A 24,191-nucleotide genomic window follows, 5' to 3' on the forward strand; every position below is an offset into this window, starting at 1 on the left:
AAAATCAGTTTCCCTTTTAGTCTTAGGATTACGACACAATTCTGGGCTTTTTCTTTTTTAACATCCTTAAAATGTGACTGTAGTTTTTGCTCCCTATGCAAATTAACTCTAACAGTAGCAGAAAGGGCTTCTTCGTATCAATGGAACAAGCTGTTTCATCTAAGAGATTCAGTCCCAAAAGTATGAGTAGATCATATGACACAGTTCCACAGGGAGTTCCTTCCTTCGGTGAGCTCCTCTGACACTATACCTTTACACAGTTAGTACAGTCCATCTCCTATCTTAAATGTTTACATATTAATGCACTTGCTCTGTATGCCTTCGAAAACTACAAGTTCATTGCAAGTTGAAACAGTCTAGCTAAATATCTCCCTATACAACAGAGTATCCATGCTGAATGAATGACTGCACCAATGAAATAAACAAACCCCAACACAAAACACAAAGACTGCAGTGGCAAATGCACAGGACTGGGGGCCAAATCTCAGCTCTGTGCTTCAAATCTCAGCTCCATCATCTGTATTCTGTGAGGACAGAGAAAATCATTTGACCTCCCATCTGTTGAATGATAATATTAATTATAGCCCCCAACTATTTAGTTTATAATAACCAAATGAGATAAGCCAGACATATAATATTAGTGCAAATGGTATAACTGAGAGCCATAAAAATAACATTTAAATCTCCACCTTCTATATTATTACAGAAAATAATGTCCTATGAATATGAAGAATACCATGCATATGTCTTGCCAATCTGGGTAAATGTCTGTAGGGAAAGATCAATTTTACAATAATTGCAAGGATGATTACACTTCCACTTGTAAACTCCAATAAGACTCATCAGTCCATAACAGTCATTACCTGTAGTATACAGTTTTTAGTTGACACTAATCTGAGATAATGTTGGAGTTTGCTGCCTTATTTATACCATATGTGCTGTGTGGACAAGGTCCATGGCCTTAACATTATTTGGTAATGACAGTGCACTTTCATTCTGTGCTTTTCAGTTCACAAAGTACTTTCACCTATAGTCTTAAAGTTATCTTCAGGACAATTCCAATACAGGTTGAGAATTTTATTGTTTTCACCTTACAACAAAAGCAAAAGTAACAATAAGGCCAGCAGGTCAAACCGTCAGGCTAGAGCTCATAATACTCTAGGAATTTCACATCTCCAAAAGAAAACCCAGATTTGGCCCAAGTGTTCCCACAAGAAGAATTTTAACAAAATATTAGATATTACCTCTGTCTCATCATATATTTGTATATATATAATTTAATACTAATAAAAATTTTAATAGTTTTTAAAACCATTCTCACCCACACTCAGCAGATCCTTGTGGTACCTTATAAAGCAGGTGTACTATATAGTGCAATGCCCACTTATAGATAAGGAAATTGGGGCTTGGAGACAACTGGATTCTTGACTATAGAATAGAATGATCTGTGTACTTGGGCAGCAGGTACAGACCTACTACTTCCAACAGCTGAGTAACTTCAGGTAAGTTACCCAACCTCTCTGAAGCCTCACCTTCCCTCTAGGTAAAATGAGAGACTTTAAGTTACTCACAGATACCCCCCTTGCTATTAAAATTCTATTATTCTGCAACTCTGCTATTAAGCAGCATCACTGAGACAAGGCCCCAGATGGTCCTTGCTGGGTTTTTTTGTTCCTTGCACTGTGATGCCTTTTATAATATCTCACTGTTTCTCCACAACTGAAAAAATAGGCCTAATTAAGGAGTCCAGTCTATTTGTTTGTTTGTTTAGAGAGCTCTAGGAGCTGTTTATGCCTCGTTTGTTCTTTGATCCCTTGGCTGTGCCCAGCCAGTTGAAACATTCATCTACAAGAAAGGCCAGCAGAGACAGGCCTGAGTGCAGGGGTCCAGGGAAAAGGGTGTGTCCTCACACGACCTTTTCTCCCTGCACTGCCACACTGTCACTTGGAGGATAGAAGATACTTGTTTGTTTTGATGGGTTCCCATATCTTTTTCACTTTTAGTCTTCAAAGAAATAGTATAAAACCCAGGGAGAAAAGACAGGCTCTTGAACCCAAGTCCAGGGACATGGTCACAATTAATTTAAAGCAATTTAAGTGGCCCAACTAAGAAAACTTTCTGGGATAAACCCAGAAGAAGACATATCTGAGGATACTTAGCTAAAGGAGGGGACACATGTGCACAGATCTGCACAAAAACCCTCCATGGGCACAGAGAAAGTTCTTCCTACATCCCTGCTGTGGAGCCAGAGAAATAAGCAACCTGACCCCCTGAAGAGTCTCTGAAGCCTGGCAGTAACCTGAGCTGCTCTTGGTTATTTTTGCTGATGGCTAGTGGTTCTTAAAGGGACTGTGTTCTATGTACACATGTCCTGACACGGGACACAAACCAATGACAAGACAGATGTGACATACTTACATTCATCAAAACACAGTTCATAAAAGCATGTAATCGGTAAATGAGAAGATGTGAGTGAATATTTTAATGCCTGCTCAAAGGGATCAATCACATATCCTATGATAGAGCATCGCTGGTTTCAAACATGAGAATGCTGAGTAACACAGGCTCCTATTGGTGTAAAGTATAAAAAGACAGCAGGCAAAGCCCAGGGCTCTGTCCTCAGTGCAAGTCTGCTACTTGAGTAGGGAGCAGAGATTAGAGATGGAGATGGTGCCAGGACTGGGCTCCACAGTTATCATTCCATTTAAATGCTTGGTACCATCATAAGAAGAGTAGTTTTTCCATTGCAAAAAAATGAAAAAGAGCTCAGCCTCAGACATTACATGATGGGTGCAGGCCTCTTCCAATATTCTCTACAGGAATGGGGCTGAATACAAAAGCAAATAGCCCATTCAAAAGACAATTCTCATGAAACAATCAGTCCTTTCATTCTCTACCCCACATCCCTATATTGGTCAGGGAGGAGCAAGAATGATCCAGTAACAAGGGAAGAAAGATCCAAGAATTATAAAAGCCCAAGTCTGTAAACCTGCTTCACTGTAATCTTGCTGAGTGACCTTGGTCAAGTTAGTTACACTCCCTGGGTCCAGGAGGAATAGCAGAGGTGAGGACTCAGCATCAGATTGTGTGAGCCATTGAGATCAGTGTGTGTGTGTGTGTGTGTGTGTGTGTGTGCGTGTGTGATGTATCTGGATCAGAAGCTGGCACAAAGAGCCCCCTCAGTGAAACAATTTGTTAATATCAGGTGTGTTAGTATTCCTATTCAGCAGGTGTGTGATTCAATTTACCTTGAATTCTGACAATGTATGACCATAGGAAAAATCATGTGACCACTTGTTGAGCAGGTACTTTACAGGCATCATCTCCACTGCTCACGTTTTGCCAAGCAAGTGATTCAACTCTGTTTTGCAGACAAGGGAACCGAGACTCACGTGCATGAATAGCAGCTAGTAAGAGACAGGACGGGGATCTTAACTCAGGTCTGACTTCAAAGCCATCAGGCCTTCCTCTCAACAAAGCCATCATGCCTTCCTCTCCACTGAGAAACGGTTTGAGGACTGAACTGGGGAGCTACAGGAACAACCTCAGGTCCACTTCTCTTCCACCGTTGTTCGTTGTGCCCTCAGGTCAGTGCCCTAACCTCTCCAACCCTGTTTCACCTGACAGCTATGGATTTCTTTTTTCTTTTGGTCTAATCTGTGCAGCAAGTTAATCATTATCAGGCCAGAGGTAATTCTATGAAAGATAATAAGGTTCTCTGTAATCTTATTAAAAGCACGTTTTTCTAAGTGTTTGTTTCTGAGCTATGGATCTCAGAACTCCACAAGTGCTATTATATAAATCATGATAAAAATACACAAATGCACATCTTATAGTACATAAAGCATGTTCACAAACTATAGCTTGCTTAATCTTTCTGACAACTCAGCAGTGAAGGAACCAGGCATAGGTTGAATCAAAGGCCCATAGTCACCTAATCAGTAAATACTAGAGTCATCCCTTGAATTTACAGCATTTCTAATAGTGTATCTATGATCCAACCATTTTACTATAGGAAGCTCTGGGAAAATACCAGCCTTTGTTTTGTGTGATTTGCTATGCTCAGTAATATATCAATAGGGGATTAATTATTAGCATCTCCTTCTGTATTTCAAGGATGATCTTTCACTTGTGTTTAAAAATACAGTTTTAATTAACTTCTAGGCTATTTACCAACATAGCATAAGTCTTACCCAAGGAAGACAAGCTGCTATGATAACTTCCCAAAGTGTGAGTGGTCAAGAGGACAGCAGCCATGTCTTAGTCATTAATGAATGGCCTGAAGCACTTTATTGCATTGAAAAGTAGGTGTGCAATGATTTTAACTAAATAAGGCTCAAGAGAACTATAACTTTACAAAATTTTATATATACAAAATTTATATATATATAAAATTTATATATTAAAACATATAAACATATATAGTATATATAATATACATAGTACATATGTTTATATAGTGTATATACTGTATATTCATACATAATCCATGTTTTGAATAGTCATTTTGTTTTGTTTAAGCACTTTGGAGAATATGACAATACAAGTTGTACTTCAGTATAACATTTATTGAGTATCCATATTGTGTTTCGATCTATTTCAGGTACTTTACAGTGACTAATTTATTCCAGGCAACAATATTCTCTGGTGGTAAACACCACTGTATTCTTATTTTACAGAAGAGGAAACTGAGTCAATTTAAGTGGCTCAAGGGTGCAGAGCAAAGGAGAATCAGAGCAATAATTTGAACCCAGAGTCTCTGGCACTGAGAGCATGTGCTCACCATTGTTCCACTACACTGTCATCACTGACTAAGTGCCAGACACTATCCTCCGACTTCAACTAATTTTCACAACAATCCCAGGAGCTGAAGAAAAATCTTGGAAATTAAAGATTGCCTTGATGATTCATTGGCATGAGTTGATATTCAGAAGAAAAACAAAAAAAAATCCAATTAAATTGTTTATAACAGTCCTGTTTCATTACCAAAACTTATACAAGTAATACTGTCCATCAAAGTAAAATTTAAAAGGTTGTTAGAAAAAAACTTACAATTATGTTTTAATTTTAATACTCGAATTTTGAATTTATAGGCTGTTTTCCTCTTCACAGAGAGTTCCTTTTGATTTTCTTCGATGTAATCTTAACACACTTCACATTGTTTTTCATTGCTATCTTAAAATTGGTGTGATTCTATCAAGCACCCATTGGAATTTACTTTCTATAATGAAGACGTCTAGAGAATTCTTCAAGACTTAAATTCTTACCTCTTTTCTACCTTCAGCTTTATTTTCTCATCATTTCTCTCTCTTCTCTTTCCCTTTCTTCTTATTTACTCAGTTTTTTGGTCAAGATGATGGCAGTGGGATGTCCCACGCCATAGCAATCTTCCAAACTGTGAAGCTCCACAGTGAGCTTCTCAAAGTTGAGTCCAGGGCAGCCCACAGGGTCATTTCCAGGACCCAGCTCCCACATCTACATTTTTCAGTAAATTGCCCAGGTAACTTCACTACATGTTGACATAAATTGTTGAATTTTGAGTCTGTTAATTCCTATACATACTCTTGCTACTTGTGGCTTTTTCGTTCCTCAGTGAGTATGTGTCAGTGTTACGAAAACATAAACTTCACTCTCTAGACCTCAGTGGAGAGTGTCACACAAAATAGGATATTTTTATATGAACTTTAAACCAAAGATGTTTAAGACTCTCTATTATATATTTCGATGTATAGCAAAAAGAAGACACCACTAGAAAACAGGGAGTGGAACAAATGGGGACTCCAAATGCAATTGCTCAACCTGTTTTAGCAGAGGTTACCAAAGCAACGGATTTTTATTTTCAATGTTTCATTCTAGCATAAAACTGACCATTTGGATCCTTCCATTAACCCTCATTATCCAAACCACTTTATTGAGATAACTAATGGTTGATGTTAGAGATAAAGGCTCTAATGGAACTTCTTCAGAAGACGTCACTTAATAAAAAATATTTATTTATTAATAATGTAACAGAGAAGCTAAAATTTGAAATGTGACCTTCATGAGGGTTTATTTGCTTAAATGTTTGATGATTTTTCCATAAAACCTGACAGGGAGTTCAGATTATTTGGATTAATATGACAGGCTACAGTAGTCAATCCTATCACATCACCTAACCATTCATCTTCACACTGTGTTGGTTGTTCTTCAACCTCAGAGATGCTCAGCTTCTCAACTCGTTGCTTCTGACAGTTTGCACCCCTTCTCCATCTCCTCCTCTCCTCTTCCTCCACCTGCAGGTTTCTTTTGCTCCAAAGTCTAGACCCCACTGTAAACCATTTCACCCTTTCACTTGTCAGCCTTCCAATTCATTTGTCACCTTGCCCTTCATGCCCATCCCCACAACCATGCACGCTGGATCATTGCTCATTCCATTCCTGTATCACCTCCTCAAAGTGGCTGAGGGACAACCACCTGCTATGACGGCTAAACTACTTTGGTCTGGCCCTCTGCATGCTGGCACTACCATTCCAAAACCAAAATTGCTCAGCACACTTTCCTGGAGGAGCAGAGACCATTCTAAATGTACCCATTTCATCAATATTATCCACTTTCCACAAACAAATGAATATGTCTTATGTTTCACAAAAAAAATCAATAAAATAAAATAGCAAGTTTTCAAGGAAACTTTGCCTCAATGCATAATTTCTACCTCTAAGATTAGTAAAATACCTTCTTCTGCTCCACTCAGACCTCTCCAGAGCTCAGAGCAGCCTGGCCACTCCAGGATTCTGCTCAACCTTTTCTTTATGCCATCTCCCTTTCCCTCATCATCAAGTATAAATGGGCTTACATGAATAGGAAAGTGCTCTCTGGTCCCTATTTCTTCCTTTGTTCATAATATCACTCCTCCTTTACACAGCTAATTTTTTTTAAACAGCCAAAATTATAAACTTCATGAGGGCACAAAGTGTGACTATTATTCTTCTAAGTCCAGTGCCAGAATAGTTTTAATAGGTCCTCAGTAACAATTTTCATTGCTTAATACTTATTTTGCAAAAGGGCAGAAAGCCCAATGCAATGGAAAAGAGGACAAAAGACTTTACCAGACACTTTATAAAACAGAGTATCTAGTGCATGGCCAAAAATACACATGGAAAGAGGCTCACTGTCGTTAACCACCAAAAAAAATGAGAATTAACACGATAATATTACCCCTCTAAATAACCACCAATGACCGAAATGAGAATGATGGAAATACACAACCAGGGGGACCAGTTAGATCTCCACGTGCACTGCTGGAATCAATATAAGCTCGCACAACCACTTTCTGTGTGGCAGAAACTACTACAGCTGAATACACACATGTCCCCAATCCAGCAATTCCACCGTAAGCCACACCCAGCAGACATGTACTCTAATATCCATGGAAGCCCTAGTTGTCACAGCCAAAACCAAGAACAATCCAAATTCATCCACAGTGGAATGAATAAGTTACATTCATACAAGAAGTTAGGTACCGTAACGAGAATGAATGATTGTTAGGCACAGTGCACATTGATCTCACTAACACACCATTGAGTGAAATAAGTCAGACCCAAAAGAGAAAAGAGCACATGGTTCCATACATATGAAGTGCAAAACCAGGCAAAGCTAATAGACATGAAAGTTAGGAGGCTGGTTACCCCTGGGTTCTGTTGTGACTGGAAAAGGGCAGGAGAAGGGTTCTGGAATGCTGATAATGTTCTGGTTTTTCATGGATCTGTTTGTTCAGTCTGTGAAAGTTCATCAAACTGTCTACATTCTTTTCTGTATGCATGTGATATCTCTCTCTCACACACACACACATACACACACAAACACACACAACTGGATATATTAATTTGCTGCTGATCCTCTCCTTATTCAAAAAGCTCTTGATGGCCTTCTCTTGTCTTACCCTGCAGGCTCTAAGACTCCTGTGGCCGGGAGCTATCTTTTTCCTCTTGACTTCCCTAGTTCCCGCACAGACACTGATACGTGTCTGCTCTCGCTAAATGATTCTGAATGAATGAGCATGCATCTCAGTGACACCAACTAGCTTATGACTCCGTCTCTTTCATGCCCTTGACTCTAAGCTCTGCATTTTCCAGGTCCTGGTCCTGATATCTGTTTGAAGATACTATCGTGATAATAGCTGCCCTTTATTTGAAAATCAGAGTCAGGAGCTTTATATACATTATCTCTTTCATCCATCAAGAAGAGCCTGTAAGTTATAGTTATTACCCCTACCAACACCAGCACCTTTACAGACCAGGAAACCAACGTTCTCAGAAGTAAAGCCACTTACATAAGAATACACAGGCATGCCGGGCACAGTGGCGCACGCCTGTAATCCCAGCAGCTTGGGAGGCTGAGGCAGGAGGATTGAGGGTTTCAAGCCAGCCTCAGCAAAAGTGAGGTGCTAAGCAACTCAGTGAGACCCTGTCTCTAAATAAAATACAAAATAGGGCTGGGATGTGGCTCAGAGGTCTAGTGCCCCTCTGTTTGATTCCCAGTATAAAAATAAAAATAAAGAAATATACAGGTGAGAAGCTGGAGAGCTAAAATTGAAACTCAGGTCTTATTCCAAAACCAGATATATCTCTATATACATGTGACCATAAATTCAACAAATCCAAAACACAGGTCACTGCTCTTCTCAAAGGCCTGCTCACCTTCCTTATCCTGAGAACTGCCATCTCGACCCAAGCTGCAGTCCTGGGACCCCTCTCCCTCCCTCCATAGGTTACTCAGCACTGTTTTCCAAGCACTGTTCTCAGTATGATAGCATGAGTCCAAGCTTTTATTTTAATTTTCTTTTGAACAGGACTGTAATTGTCTGTATACCCTGTCTCCCAAATCCAGGCTTGCTTTCCTCTAATTCATTCTCACAAATTTGATTGGGAGATCTTTGTAACATGCAAATTTGAACCCAGTTCTCCTTGTTGTTGATATAAGAGATGTCAAATACACCAGCATGGCACACCCTGCTTGACCTGGTCCGCACCAAGAGCTCCAGAGCATCCCCTGGTGACTCCACATCTCTTTCTCCCACCTGTAATCCAACTATGAGAAGATTTACCCGTCACAAAAGCACCTTGCTGTTTCCATGTCTTTGGGCTCTGCATGCCAGGGCTTGAGCTTCCTGCAATGCCCTTCCCATTTCTGTCTCTCAAATTCCCACCCATCCTGCAAGATGCAGCTCAAGCATTTACTCCTCTGTCAAGCCTCTCAAGCAAAGCTGAGTGCTGCTTTCATGACACAGCTAAGCCTAGTGGATTCTTCTCGAATCGCAGATAGCCATTTCACAATATATATTGTGTGTGGATTTTTTTTTTTTTTTTGCAGTGAGCAGTGTTCACTTCTAGACAATTAGATCTTAGAGGCAGACACATGTCTGTTCTTTTTAGTAAGCTCAGGCCTGTACACAGTAGTTAAGTAAAAAATAGTGGGACAAATAAATGAGTTAAACTATCCATATGTACGGGTAATCTTAATTGCAAATAATTTTTGAAAGTAAATCCAAAGAGAATGTTCCAAGCAGAAACACTGGGGAAGAACTGGGTCATTTCCCTATGTGAACTAGAAAGTAGCTCAAAGTGTGAGCTGGAAGGAGCAGTGAACTGTAGTTTAAGCGTCCTCCAGAACATAACATTGTCTATCTCTTCAGCCTTGCATGATAATCTCTTCCACCACCACCAGAGCCATCTGTGATGTTCGGCGTGATAAAGATTCAGAGTGAAACGAAAAAGGTAAAGAGTCATATCACACAGAATATCCCTGAATCTACTGGAGATAACCATTCATAATCAACTTCAAACTCTGGCGTAAAACAAGAGGGGTTTATGTCTTATCAAAGAATATTCTCAGAGTAATAGAAGAGAGCATAAAGAAAAAACCCAAAAGTACATTTATCTCTTGGATCAGCTAAACTGGAACACAGCAAAGATAAATGTTTTCTGGATTATTCTATCATTTCTAAGATGCAGAACAGGAATATAGACATGTAAATAGTCAAGCAGGGATGCAGGTACCTATAAATGAAGAAACTAAGCTAAGGACGGGGTGGGGTTACTGAGTGAGTGTGCTGGGATAGCTAGATGAATGTGGTGGCATTGCTGGGGTAGGGTGTCCTGGGATTGGGAGATGAGTGTGTTGGAATTACTGAGTGAAAGTGATGTCATTGCCGGGTAAGTGTGCTGGGATTACTGGCAGAGTATGCTGAGACTGCTGGTGAATGCGGTGGGGTTGCTGGGTGAGTGTGCTGGGATTGTTGGGTGGGTGTGTTGGGACTGATGGATGGAATGATGGGATTGCTGGGGTGAGTGTTATTGGATTACTGGGGTGATGTGCTAGGATTGCTGAAGATGGGTATATCTGTGATGCATAGTGAGAGAAGAGCCTTGATGCATGAGAGTTGTGAGAGGGCCCAGAAACTGTTGGTATAAATGCTTAATTCACCAGTCTCTCCACAGCCACGTGGCTCTTCAGTTAAATTCAAAACACAGCACGGGACCTATGCAGGTGCCCCTTCCCAGGGAGGGAAAACTGACTCCAGTTTTCGCCAGCCCCTAAACTTCACAGGTAAAGGGCCAGTTTAACAGCTCTTCCTGGAATAAGCCTGTGGAGAGCAGCCGACAAAGCCCCCCAGACACACACAGAAAAGCAAAAACCACGTTGACATTCCTAGAAGAGAGGGGGAGAAGAGCGTTTTCCTGTGTTTGCGTTCTTGAATTGCCTTTTCTTGCTCTTCACTGGAGAGAAGAGAGGGTGGGTGATGGCAGCCAGGCTGGCTCATGTGAGAGACCAGAGGGCAGCTGACATGAACTCCTGTCAAGCCTCCTGGCACAAAGATCTGATTATAATACATAAAAATGCGTGGGCAAGACTTGGAGGGCTGGGCTCCCCCCACACTCACTCCCAACCCCGTGCTTTGAATGCATTTGTGTATGCACACCCTCGACAGACTAGGGTTCTTTGTGTTGCCATGGAGCTGCGCCCGCTGTTAGTTCAGATGGAAGGATCACTGGCTTTTCTACTTCTAATGGAGGTAAGAATCACTGCATAATATTAACTCCACTTATATTTCAGATTTGCAGTTGTCTTCATGTTCTGAACTTATTCCCTGTCAGATTACCACAATGGAAGCTGCTGGCAAACTGATGCTTGTTTTTATTACATCCATATGCCAAAACATGAAAACATATATATATATATGTGTGTGTTTGTGAGCTTCCCCGACCCTCCCTTTTCTAACAGGGAGTGTTTATGACCTTATCATATCTAGGGGAGTTTATGAGAAGTATAAAATATGAATCAATCCATACTTAATAAATATACTGTGAAACACATAAAACATCTCATAAATAATAGCTGTTTTCTCTGACATAATAAAACTAAATATTATTGCACTCTGATAATTACTTTTCAAGTAGGCGTTGAGAATCAAAATCATACCTAGAATAATTTTGCAAATATAGATAGACTTCTTTAAATTCCACTTGGATCACATTTCAAAGCTCAGACATCCACCGTTTGGGAATTAAATGAAAGAATCTTTCAAAAAGGAACACGAAGTGACTTCTAGCACAAACTCAGTACCTATACAGTCCCTCCTTTGGGGATTTTGCATCTCCTAAGAAAATTACAATTTGCATTCTGTAAAAACAAGTGCAAAGGAGTGAAAGAAAATGATTTTGATTTCCTACCTGGAAATCTGCTTCTGGTCCTAGTCACACGTTTTCATAATCTTGATTTTCAATTTCTCAGGTAAATTCACCAATCTGCTGACAAGAAGTTTTGTATTATGACTTCTCCTCCCACAGTGCATACATTAAAATGTGACGATGAAAATGGCCCTAATGTTAACCAGAGCTACAAAACTGAATCTGTCAGTTTGAAATATGAGAGTGTGAGCATGGAGAAGGGCAAGGCAGAACAGGTGGGTAATACATGCTGCCCCAAACTGTAGGTAATACTAGAGCGCTCAGCAAAATAAAATTTAGAAAGTAGTTCATGGGCAACAAAATAAATGGTGGTAGTACTGGATGATAACCCAAAGAATAAATTAAATATACATGAGTCCATATTGAAATCAATCCATCATTCATGTAGATAGTACCTCCCTGAGAGAAATGAAGTACAAGTCTTCTCCCCTTATGAACAGAATACAGAAACAATAAGAGAAAAGTAATAACTTTACAATGGAAAAGCCTGGCAGACTCCACCTTAACCAAGATCTCAAGTTAAGGTCACTGTGATAATAAGGCATGTTGATATGACATTCCTCCAACAAAACACAATGAGAGGAGTACCACCCTTGTGTGGTATTCTGCACCAAAACTCATAACCTTAGTCTACAAAACTTCTGGTCAACACTCAAAAAAATGCCAAGCTGGGTATGGTGGCACATGCTTGTGATCCTAGCAATTCAGGAAGCTGAAGCAGGAAGATTGCAAGTTCAAGGTCAACTTCAGCCAATTAGCCAGGCCCTAAGTAACTTTGTGAGACACCATCTGAAAATAAAAAATAAAATGGGCTGGGGATGTGGCTCAATGGTTAAGGCCCCCTGAATTTAATCCCTACTTTAAAAAAAATTCTAACCCTTATAAAACAAAGGGCTTCTGTCATGGTGCACTCTGTGGTGCCATTACATGTCATATTGCATTTAATATTTTAAAAGTGAGTAGCTAATTAATACTAACTGGACTTCTCATGCAAACCAAATTCTTCAGTTCTGTTAACCAGCCACTCAAATAAACTGGCCTTTTCAGTGGTAATTTTGTTTTGAGAGAAATTTTTCTTTTATTTTGATGCTTCCAGAAGACCTTACAGAAACACCTTCAAATGTTGTACACTTGAGTTTTCTTCTTACCACAAATAGTATGTATATTTTCATAACAAGTGCCTGGTACTGATGATTCTGGCAACTACTTAGGCTCACTCTCACACTATTCCATGGCACCAATAGTACAACACCCTGGACTCTGAGCACCCTGCCCCAGATGCACCATGCTACTTGTGGACAGGCATTCCCCAGTCTCTTGGCTGAGTGACAGCAAGCAACCACAGCAGCCACAAGGCAGGTGGAGAACTAATGAATAAAATGATAAATATTTGTGATGAAACAGGATGTTGAGAAAGAGCGGGGGTGGGAGGGCAGAATATCTCAACTGCTGAACTACTGAAGCTGCTTTGGAATGCCTAACAGTGTCCCTTTGTCAAAATGGGAATGATATACGGATAGATATTTTTTTCTGGTGTTTTCACCTTTATTACAAATAATTTATAGAATTACCACTGTACAACACGACACCATTCCAGACACAGAATTTAAAACTCTGGGCTTACTGAACTTACTGGAGTACTGTTCTCCAACAAATGTAATGAGCCTCCAAAAACACTTCAAACAATGATTTGAAAACAAAATTGTTTTCAGGTCAGAGAGCAGATTTTCAAAAGATCTGCCCTTGCTTGCTGTTGATTGAAGGTAGACTTTAAACCACTATCTCCACTCTCATCTATGTCTCTTAATGACAAGAACATGAATAATCATTTACAGGCTCAAAAGCTTTCTTGTCAAGAATAAATTCAAGGAATTCTGAAATAAACATAATACTTCAGTTTTACAGACTGTCCTCTCAGGGACTTCACTCTTATGGACTCTAGATTCTGTGGGCAAATGACTCAAGTAGTTCCCATCATTCACTCACTGGTTCTGATGGGTGATATCAAGGGTGAATGAAACAAAACCAAAAGGTATAATCAACACTCCAATGATGCTCTTTTCGATTCATTTTTAAAGAAAGCGTTATCACCAAAGATACCTTCTTGAGTTCAAGGTATCCATCTCTCTCCTGTCTCTCTTCTCTCCTACTGATGATTATTTAAACACAACAAAGTAAAAAGAAAAAAAAAAGTCCCAACATTAAAGCATACCTGGATATCAATTTGCTATTTGCAATTAATCTCTGAAGACTTAGTCCATGGAAAGTGTCCCTAAGAGTGATCAGTCATCTAGCTGTAAATTCTAGGGAACAGAGCTAATGCCAGCACTGAGTGACAGAATGAAGAGCAAGGGACCCTGCGCTCACTCACTGCAGACGAGACAGAAATGTGAAACTCTGTATCAATACAAAACTTGAACTTCTAGCAGTTTTCAGATTTACAAACTGAATTTGTCCTCTCTGAAGTTCAAGTAGCATTAGACAGGTCCCTCCAAATTAAAAAGGGGGAAATTATGTAGATGAATTTGAAGACACAATTCTACATTTGCTTTCCACTAGTTACGGTCATCATCCACAAGAATGATCTAGTCATCCCTTTTAGGCACTTCTCTTTAAAAATCATTTCTTGAAAACTTAGTAATTAACATGAGAAAAACAATGCTAGAGAGGAAGGGTTTCAGGGCCACATATATTTTCCTTTATATTAACTATTTCCTTAGAAATCTTGTTGAACAATATCTTTTTAAATCATGCTATGTAACAGAAATCAAGCTCAAAAAGGCAAAATAAAGCCTGTGAGAAAACATGGTAGGTCCAGAATTAGAGATGAATGTGATATTTCATTCCAAACACTATCACACATGTACCATTAATACTTTCCACAGGTGTACTCGGATCTTAATCACAAGTCTGTGTGGACATATGCTCTTTCTGAAAGAAAATAAGGCAACCCAATGGAACTGACCACATGATCAGAGTGAGGGAGAAAATGTTTCCACCAGAGAAAATAACACATGAGAACATAGCTACCTACATAGACATTACAGCATAAAACCATAGTCTATGATACTCTGTGAGAGTAATTTATCATCTTAGTTTTCTTCTATCACAAAATTCATTCTTAGCTTTTCTAAGTATATCAGACATTCAACTGGATATTCCCACACCATGACTTCTCTGTTAAATGACCATGGACAACCTGTGTATCTTGATCCTGGGGTAACAGTGGGCTGATTGATCATGTCTCTTCTAAATTTCATCACTTACTAAAACTAACTTAACTCTATCTTCCTAATAGCTGCTGAGATAATTTTCTTTGCCCATTTATTTTATAATATTCCAATATAACAGTTTATCTTCAAAACCACTTAAGGGAAAACAATCTTCCAAAAACGAATGAGTTACAGTAATCTGGTAGGCCACAAAATAAGATCTCCCAAATGCACCAACATCTACCCATCATAAAACAGTAACTGTTCCACAAGAGAATTCACTGGTGGTAAGATCTCCAAAAACAAAGCAAAACTCAGATTTTTACATGAAATGCAACTGTGAATGAGCCATGGTACATCCATATTCTTTGAGCCACGAATGCAGGCCCAGGTTTTTTAAAAGCTTATTGCAGAATGTGATGTTAAGGACTCTTCATTTTTATCCTTTAAATTGTACCACATCTACTCTAGCTTCAGGAGCCCAGTACACACCACCACATCACATTGTTTGAATACAGGCAGTTCTCAACTTACAAACACCTGACAAAAACCAAAAATAAAACCAGCTGCTGCCATGTCAGGGTTGTCGCCTTCTAACGCCACCAGAGGTCTTGCTGCTACCCCTGGAGAGAATCAGCTGTCGTGAAGAAATCTTAAACTGTTTAGAGAATTTGGGGGCAGAAAGATCACAGCAATAAAAAGCAGGGTGGGAGAGGAAAACCACCCGAAACCAGTGTCCACCTCAAGTAGCGCTACTTAGTAAACTTGAATGAATTCATGAATACCTGAACTCGCCCCTGTAATCTGGACCTCCTTACTTTGCCTCTGTCCTGCTCCAACAGCCTATTAGCTAAGCTCCTTCCGGGGCTCATAATTCATGAACCAAGAGCTAAAGAAGGATCAAAACTCCAGAAGAAACCACCATGATCATCAGTAAGCCATCCACAGGACCACTGACAGAAGAGAGCCCACGCCAGGACCAAGAGAAAAAGTCCACTTGCAAAAGCACAAAAAACTCATGACACAGGGAGACAAGACAAGATACAAAAGGAGAAAGAAGTTGGAAGCTGGTAGCTCTGTTTAGCAGAGTTTTGTTTTTTGTTCTTTGGGGTTTTTTTGTGAAGCTTATTAATAAAAATGCCAAATGAGAAATCAGAGTAAAGAGTGTGACTCAGTGTGACACAGAAGCAGTATATATGGCATCAAGGTGAGGGTAGGCTAGTACCAGTTTGCTAAATTATTCCAATTTCACTTGGATGGCCTTCAAGACTCAGAACCTCTTTAAACACATCTGAAGTCTAGTAACTTCTCACTTTGTCTCACTTTGTATATTACTAATAATTCTTATCTTCTGAAAATTGGAGTCACCTCATTGCTCAAAATTATCTTCCTCAGATCCCTGTTACCAGCTGAATTAGAGAAATCAAAGAAACTCAAATTTGAGTGGGTTTAAAGGCCTTTTAGGTTAACAACCCAATGAAAGAAATACAGCGACTTCACTGTCTCATTCGAGATCCATCACAATGGATCCAGTAGTCCTGGCTGCATATGATGCCAGATCAAATGTATGCACAGTTCCCGTCTCCTGGCTTTCATTCATGGCCACTATGCTGCACGACTGCAGAGGCACCATTTATATCCAGTCCACATGAGTAGTGCCCTCAATAGTCTGGCAATATCCAACTCTCACACAGCCTTATGAGGTGATCCCATTTTCATCTATGACACCATCTCCACCAGGAACGCAATCTCCCAACCCCATCTCTGTTTCCAATGATGGTAACCACGCCTGAAGACCCACGTCTTCCATAAACTCCTTCATGGTTTCTGCAACAGGTCCTCATCTTTTTTTCTGAACTTTCATTGCATTTGGTTTATGCCTCATTTTTCTCCTATTCTGTCTTCTAGTATAATGAGTTAGAATGCTTGAGTCTCATCACTAATACTTGTCTCTAGGTTCCCTGAGAACATAAATGGCATGAGATTCACCTACCTTTCCACAGAGTTCCTAGCCCACTGCCAAAATCAGATCCAGTACTTCAATCATTGGTGGCTGGTATTTATGACTGGGAAGGGAAAGTGATGATTCATGAACTAGAAAAGTTTGAGGGTATAATTTTGACTAAAATAAAATACAGCAATCTGAGAACTAGAGGTAAATTTTAATAACTTCATGCTTTCAGAACCAGTGGGTTGAGAGGACCTGCTCAGTTGTAGGATGTTACTGTCAAATAAATACTCCCCCTCATCTTTTCCTTCCTTCCCTTGAAAAAAAATAAATTCCAAGTTCTGCACAACCAATTAAAAATTGAAAGGAAGTACAAAATAACCAAACCTTTTTACAATTTGATCCATTTTGTATAAAATCAAAAATAATTTTTTTTAGCCAGGCATAGTGGCACACACCCAGGTATTTGGGAGGCAGAGGCAGGATGATCTCTTAAACTCAGGAGTTTGAGGCAAGCCTGAGCAACAAAGCAAGACCCATCCTACAAGAAAAAAATAAAATGAAATCTTTTTCAGTTAATGAAAGTGTACCGAAGGTCAAGTTTAAAAGATCACAAATATAAAACACTTGTAAAGCAGCTAGAGAGATATATTTAGAGGTATCAAAATATGGCTTTCTTTACTCTATAGAGCCCATGTGTCTGCCAGCATATAATATGCATTCTCTTAGTACCCGTGCTAAAATATCTATTTTAATAGATGTTTCATGCTTCAGGGAAACCATTATGATCTATTAGAGGGTAATTAGCTATATAAAATATGATTTTACATTAGCTATATAGAAAGGAGACATCTTCAAATTGATACATATAGATTCCTATCTACCTATATAAGAAATCTATCTGAATATTTTTGAAGACTTTAAAATATATTGTGCATTGGTATGCTGTATATTGGTTGATGAGTCAAAATATTTTAATACATATCACACCCATGGGCATGTATAATCTGAAAAATATATCACGAGCATCTTCAACCATTTAAATATGAAAAAGGTAGGGGGTGAAGAGACTTGTTAAAGAGCAGAGTATCTGAGAATGAACAGTGTACTAAGCATGTCAACTAAGCCTTCACACACAAAAACATTGGAGCTTATATAGATCTAAAATGCAAAAACTGCTTGCCTCTCCTTTTAATCAGAAATGTCTCAGGGTCCTTATCATGAACATAAATGACCAGAGAATCCTATTTATTTGATTCCTTGTTTCAATTCACTAATGTAGGGTTTGAGAACCCTGTGGGGCTTCTCCCATGAGCCAGGCACCACGTGAAACCCTGGATCCAGCATCGGATGGAGTTGGTCTAAGAAAGACAATCAGTCACTACTGTCAACGGGGGTAGCTCTCAGGGATACCTCCAGCAGTTGTTTCCCCCTTCCTTCTTCAGCTTCCCTCGTGGTCTACATTTTTATTCTGCCTTTTAAGATCTCATTTCTGATTTGTATACTTCATGTATTTCCTTTTTCACTTTCAGGATGTCAGCTATTACATTTGCAATCAGTGTGCCATCCTGTACCAGTGGCACTGTTTCTACATGCTTCCCGTATATTGCCCTTTTTCCGGGGATGATTAGTTTAAAACTGAGACTAAAATAAGGACAAACAATCTCTGAGAGGAGGCTGAATAAGTGTTTTCTATCATTGTGGTTTGAGGAGATCATTTTATGCACTATCAATTCCTTCTCTTTGATGTGATAGTTTTAATGTCCAAACAACCCTGGCATACATTTAACAAGATAATTTAAACAAATGTTTTACCCACAAAAGTCCCTCCCTCTTCTACAATCCCTTTTTAAAAGAAATTTTTTTAAAAAAATTATACTTCTTAAAAAGCAATATCCCTACTGCCAGAGAAATCTTCTATATGTTGAGTCCTTAGAAATGGTATCTTAATATATTGACCATTATTTCTCAAAGAGCAGGCCTCAGATTACCTGCATCAGAATTCCCTGGTTTGCTTCATAAAATACAAGGTTCCAGCATCCCATCTCAGTCCTACAGAATCACATTTATAGAGCTTGAGGATCTGATTTAAAAAAAAAAAACACCTTGATAAATAGCTGTAGATGAAACACCTTGACACCACTGATCTTAACAGCCAAACAGGCTTAAAGAAGACCCACATTCTCCACTGAACCATCACAATGCAACATGGACTGAGCACCACTCTTTGCAAACACTGAATAAAATTAAGTTTAAAAAGATCAAGAAAATAAAGTTTAAAGCCTGACTCTTACCAGTGAGTTTGCATTCCAATCAGGAAGATAAAGCACAGGCATATGAAAAGAACATGAAACATTTTGGGACTCCAGGACATGGTGGGCACACACACACTGAGAAGGGCAGAGTCAAAGCGTGAGTAGAATGCAGATAGGACTCAAAATGAAGACTCCCAAAACAAGACTGGGGTCAGAATTTAAAAGGAAAGATTTTTCAAGTGGGTCTTGGAGAGATGTGGCAATTGCCAGAAGACATCTGAAATCAAGGGGAAAATATGTATCATCATAGCTCTTGGTACCACAGTCAACACAAAGAGAAAAGGAAATGTCCTGCAGGATTATAAAAAAGCTGTGATGTTGGTTTGGAAAGACCAACCTGAAAAGAAGTTTTTCCAAATATATATTATTTTGGGGGGCAGATAGGAGATTCTGTAATCCACAGTGTATAGAGGAGGAAACTAAGACTCATCCAAGACCCTCTGCCCTCTGGAGGGCAGAGATGGTTCTTTCTTTCCATCAGGGACTTTTCTTTGTTCAGCCTGATATGTCCCCAGTAGAAGAATCACTAATTTATTACCTGTCCTTCAAAACAGTAAGCCATCCAAAATCATCATATTTCTCCCTCCCTTCATTTCAAGAAGTCAAGAAGAAAGACTTCTTTGTGTGTGTGTGTGTGTCTGTGTGTGTACGTACACAGGTGCATCTGTGTGTGCATGGGCATATAAGCATTTGCATATCTGTGTGTGCATGTACATACACATATGCAGGAGGTGTGGGGGTATCACCATTTCTTAATGACTTACTGCACTTTAGGGTGTGCATAGATGCTCCATTTATGCCAAAATATATTAAAAAGTAAAAGCCAAACAAAGTGTCTATGATTTGGGATCAATACCAGGTTACAGATATGCATGTTTTGTCTGGCTTTGGTAGCCACTAGCCACATGTGACTGTTTAGATTTAACTTTTCAATTAACAGGGAATAAAATTTAACAGTTAGTTGCTCGGTTGCACTAGTCATATTTCTAGTGTTCCCAAATCACATGTGATTAGTGGCTCCCATATTGGCCACCTCTGATACAGGACCTGTCCATCACTGCAGATGGCTAATTGGAAAGCACTGCTCTGGAGTGTCGTTCTTTCTACAAATATGAGAGCAGATCCCAATATATACAACCACTGTTGTTTGTATCTAGTTTTAAGGACATGCTAACTAGAGTGATAAAACTTCTGTTCCTTCCACCCCAAGCCTCCTCGAGACTGTCTAAGATACTCATTTCTTCCTCCCTAACCCCTCCTGCTCATCACACCTCTTCCCATGGTGGTTTTCATCCTGGCTCCATAGATACATATGCTTCCATCTCCTCTACAGTTAACTCCATAAAGACCCACGGGGTCACATTTGAGCACACCTTCCTAACACAATAAACTGAGTTCCCCCAATATGGGCCATAGATCTGATTACTGGGTAGAACGCATTACTAGTGGGAACACCTAGAGAATAAGACCAGTTCTAACAGAAGGGAAGAAGTAAGAAGAGTTGAAAGCATAGTAAGGTGTTGTGATCATTTCTACTGCTCAGGTAGAAATGCTGTTTTTGCTGCACATCTAAAAGGAAAAAATAATAATCAAATTATTTTAAAAGTGTGAATATGTACTTAGCAGACTTCAACTGGAAGAGTACTGAGCTATTATTGCCTGCACTGTTTACCGTCAACAGCCAGCACACAGAGACTGGCCCCTCACCAGTGCAGGTGATCAATCCAGTACTCACAGTGGCTTGCTTAGCTTTATACCAGCTTTTCAAAAAAGGTTTGTCAGCTGGGCATAGGTGGCGCATTCCTGTAATCCCAGTGACTCAGGAGGCTGAGATAGGAGGATCACAGTTTGAAACTAGCCTCAGAAACTTAGCAAGATTATATCTCAAAATAAAAAGTAAAAAGGGGCTGGTGATTTTGCTCAGTGGTTAAGCACTCCTGAGTTCAATCTCCAGTATTTAAAAAAGAAAAAGAAAAAAAAAATGTGTGTGTGTGTGTCAGTTTGATTCACTCATGGATATACAACATCCTCCAACCTCAAGCCTTAGGACCCAAAGGAAAACTTCCACTTTGACTCTGAGAACTACCTCCAGACCACTCAAAAGGTAAGTTTCCTTCATATGATCATTTGGATAGTTTCAAAGTATATGAAATATGAACAATATCTGATTTTAAAAAAAAACAATACTTGAGGGGAAAACCCCATGTATCAAAAACACACTGGATGTCACTATGAAGATGGAAAATATTTAAAAGGAAGAGAAGTAATTAGCCTGCACCTCACCACTTACTGTTTATTCAGCCAAATTTAATGCAGTTTCCCATTCTGCACTAAGCATCTGGGCACTTTCCCACAAGCCTTGGAAGCTAGAGATACCTACAGGGCCACCTTAGACCAGAGGAAAGGGAACTTCACAGGAAATGAAACCCAGCAACACAGTAACAGCACCTCTGATGACAACCAAGAGATTCAAAATAAAGATTAGGGCAAGGCGGGTGGGGGAGCTGAGTGTGGTCTTCAGAAGTGAAACTTAAAAGGGGCTGAAGACACATCATTTTCCACAAGAAAAGTCACCTACCTGCTCTGGCCCCTGCTCACCTTTGCCTCCATCTCTTGGCTCACCATGATGGCCTTTCTCCATTGTTATCTTTTTAGATTAAAAAGAGAGTCCCTGACCTGCCAAATCATCTATTACAAGTTGCACATCTCCACACACCTCTTCCTCCAATAACGTACCCCAAAAGTTCAGACAGGAGCCCTAAAACATTATCAGGCTCTACATACATTAAAAAAAAAACGTCAACTGCAATGTGCTCAGAGTTTGCATCCACAGTACACAGTGGAGGGCAATGGGAAGGACCAGGCTCTGGTGCACCATGGACCCATGTGTAATCTTGGACAAGCTATTTACCTTCTCGGCACCATAGATTTTCTCATCTATCAACCACAGTTACCATATGCCAAAAAATTTAAGTTGTCCACCAAATCTAGAACACATGCATCTTTTCTTTTTTTTTAAAAAAAAATACCTTTATTTATTTATTTATTTATTTATTTATTTATTTATTTATTTATATGTGGTGCTGAGGATCGATTCCAGGGTCTTGCACGTGCTAGGTGAGTGCTCTACTGCTGAGCCACAACCCCAGCACACATGCATCTTTTCATATTTTTGAAACCAGAATGTGTCTATCAATGGCATCTTTCAATTAATTGGAAGTCTTTTATTTCTTTCTTAGAGGTATATCCAGTACCATCTTATAACCTATGGCACCTTAGAGTCCATGAAATATGGAGGAAACTACATCATAAGGTTTTGGTAATGGCTGATTAATTTAGGTAAAGAATTTACCATAGTGGTTATTCCTGAGTAAGCTGCTTATTACTATTAGTTACTATTATTAAATTAACAAGTCTGAAAATGGTCACAGTCATAAGAGAAAATCCTTATAGTTTTACCCATAAGTTGTGTACTGATATGATGATTGATACTTGGGACAGTGGTGCTAGCCTATAGTGCCAACTACCAGAGATAGTAGGGAGGCTGAGGCAGGAGCATCTCCTGGACCCAGGATTTCAAGACCAGCAACTGGGTGACTGGACATAACCCCAGCCCTTGGCACAGTGCCTGATACACAGTAGGGCCTCAGTAAACAACTGCTAACTGAATCCACTGAATGTAGGACCCAACTTCATTCCTGCCACACCCACATCTGATATCCATTCTACGTAATGGGAAACCAGCAGTGCCTGATCCTTTCAAGGTAAATGACATAGAGCAGATTCCTGCTTTTAAAACACTGTGAATACTTCTCCAGTTCAAGTCATTGAGCAGGTTTTCCCCTCCCATAATGCCCTCTCTACCTCATGTTCCATAAATTTAAATCCTGAACCCCACCTACCAAGGCCCAATTCAAATTTCACCTCTAAGAAATGTTCTTCCCATCTTATTCCCATTTGGCATTCTTCCTATTCCCATCCATCACCTTCTCAGCTACCATAAACACCTGATCTGGACCTCTCTGGACAGAATACTGCCTACCTTGTATTAAACTAAGTGTAAGAACCAGAACTCTATCTTGATTGCCCTGCCTTCCCTGGAAGGCTGGACACAAGAGGGAAATCCTCTTGGATTGAATCTGAGTCCTCTTATTATTCACTGAATTGTGTTCCCCATAAAAGATAGATTGGAGTCCTAATCCTACCTCAAAACATGACCTTATTTGGAAACAGGGTCACTCAGATGTAATTAGTTAAGATGATGTAATACTCCAGTGAGATTGGCCCTTACTACAACAAGATTGGTGTCCTTATAAGCAGACAGGGACCCACAGGGAGAATGCCACGTGAAGACAGGGGCAGAGATTAGAGTGATGATGAGCCAAGGGATGCCAAGGATTGCCAGCTGTCACCAGAAGCTAGGAGAGAACCTGGAACAGAGTCTCCCTCACCACTCTCAGAAGGAGCCAACCCTGCCAACACCTTGATCTCAGATTTCGAGCCTCCAGGGCTGAGGCAATAGAGACCTCAGTCACCTAATGTGTGGTGCTTAATCACAGAAGCCACAGCAAACAAACAAATGTCTTCCTCACCTAGCTGCTGTGACACTGGACCCTCTTGACTGCTGTGCTTCTCTAACCCTTTCCTAATCTTCTTGAGGCCTCAATCCCTCCTACCAGGACTTTAAAAGTTAGAGTTGCTCCAGGGTCAGCCCCAAGTCCTTTCCTCTTCTCACCCTCTATGTCTCCCTTTATACCTTTTTGTCTGCCCCAATTCAAACACAACCTGTACACTGCTGGCTCCCAAATTCCTGTTTCAACCTATCCTCTCTTCCAGACTCACATGTTCCAACTCCCTACCTGACACTAGAACACTTGTCCACTCAGATAATTCAAAGCCACTTTTCCAAAGCTTTTTCCAAAAGGTTCTACTACAGCACAATGAATGTACAATAAATATGGAAGGCACTGTAATATAACTAGATTTAAAT

At 39.8% G+C, this 24,191-nt stretch overlaps 1 protein-coding gene across 20 annotated transcripts in view; it reads right to left on the reverse strand.

Moving 5' to 3' along the window:
• Hivep2 (HIVEP zinc finger 2) overlaps positions 1-24,191 on the reverse strand; it is a 183,518-nt gene that overhangs the window by 130,332 nt on the left and 28,995 nt on the right. For 8 of the 20 annotated variants that reach the window (XM_058581657.1, XM_046450546.2, XM_058581666.1 and 5 more), the window contains exon 2: positions 11,709-11,783. The exons of 10 other annotated variants lie outside the window; for them this stretch is intronic. The gene's annotated coding sequence lies outside the window, so the exon portion shown is untranslated. Of the gene's footprint in view, positions 1-11,708; positions 11,784-16,931; positions 17,005-17,344; positions 17,428-18,877; positions 22,223-24,191 lie in introns of those variants that run through there. 2 more of the 20 variants (XM_058581638.1, XM_058581640.1) reach the window with 2 other exon arrangements.

Source organism: Marmota monax, unplaced genomic scaffold (genome assembly GCF_021218885.2).
Source record: "Marmota monax isolate L192 unplaced genomic scaffold, Marmota_monax_Labrador192_F-V1.1 WCK01_AAM20220418_F8-fsc00030, whole genome shotgun sequence".
Classification (NCBI taxonomy): Eukaryota; Metazoa; Chordata; class Mammalia; order Rodentia; family Sciuridae; genus Marmota; species Marmota monax.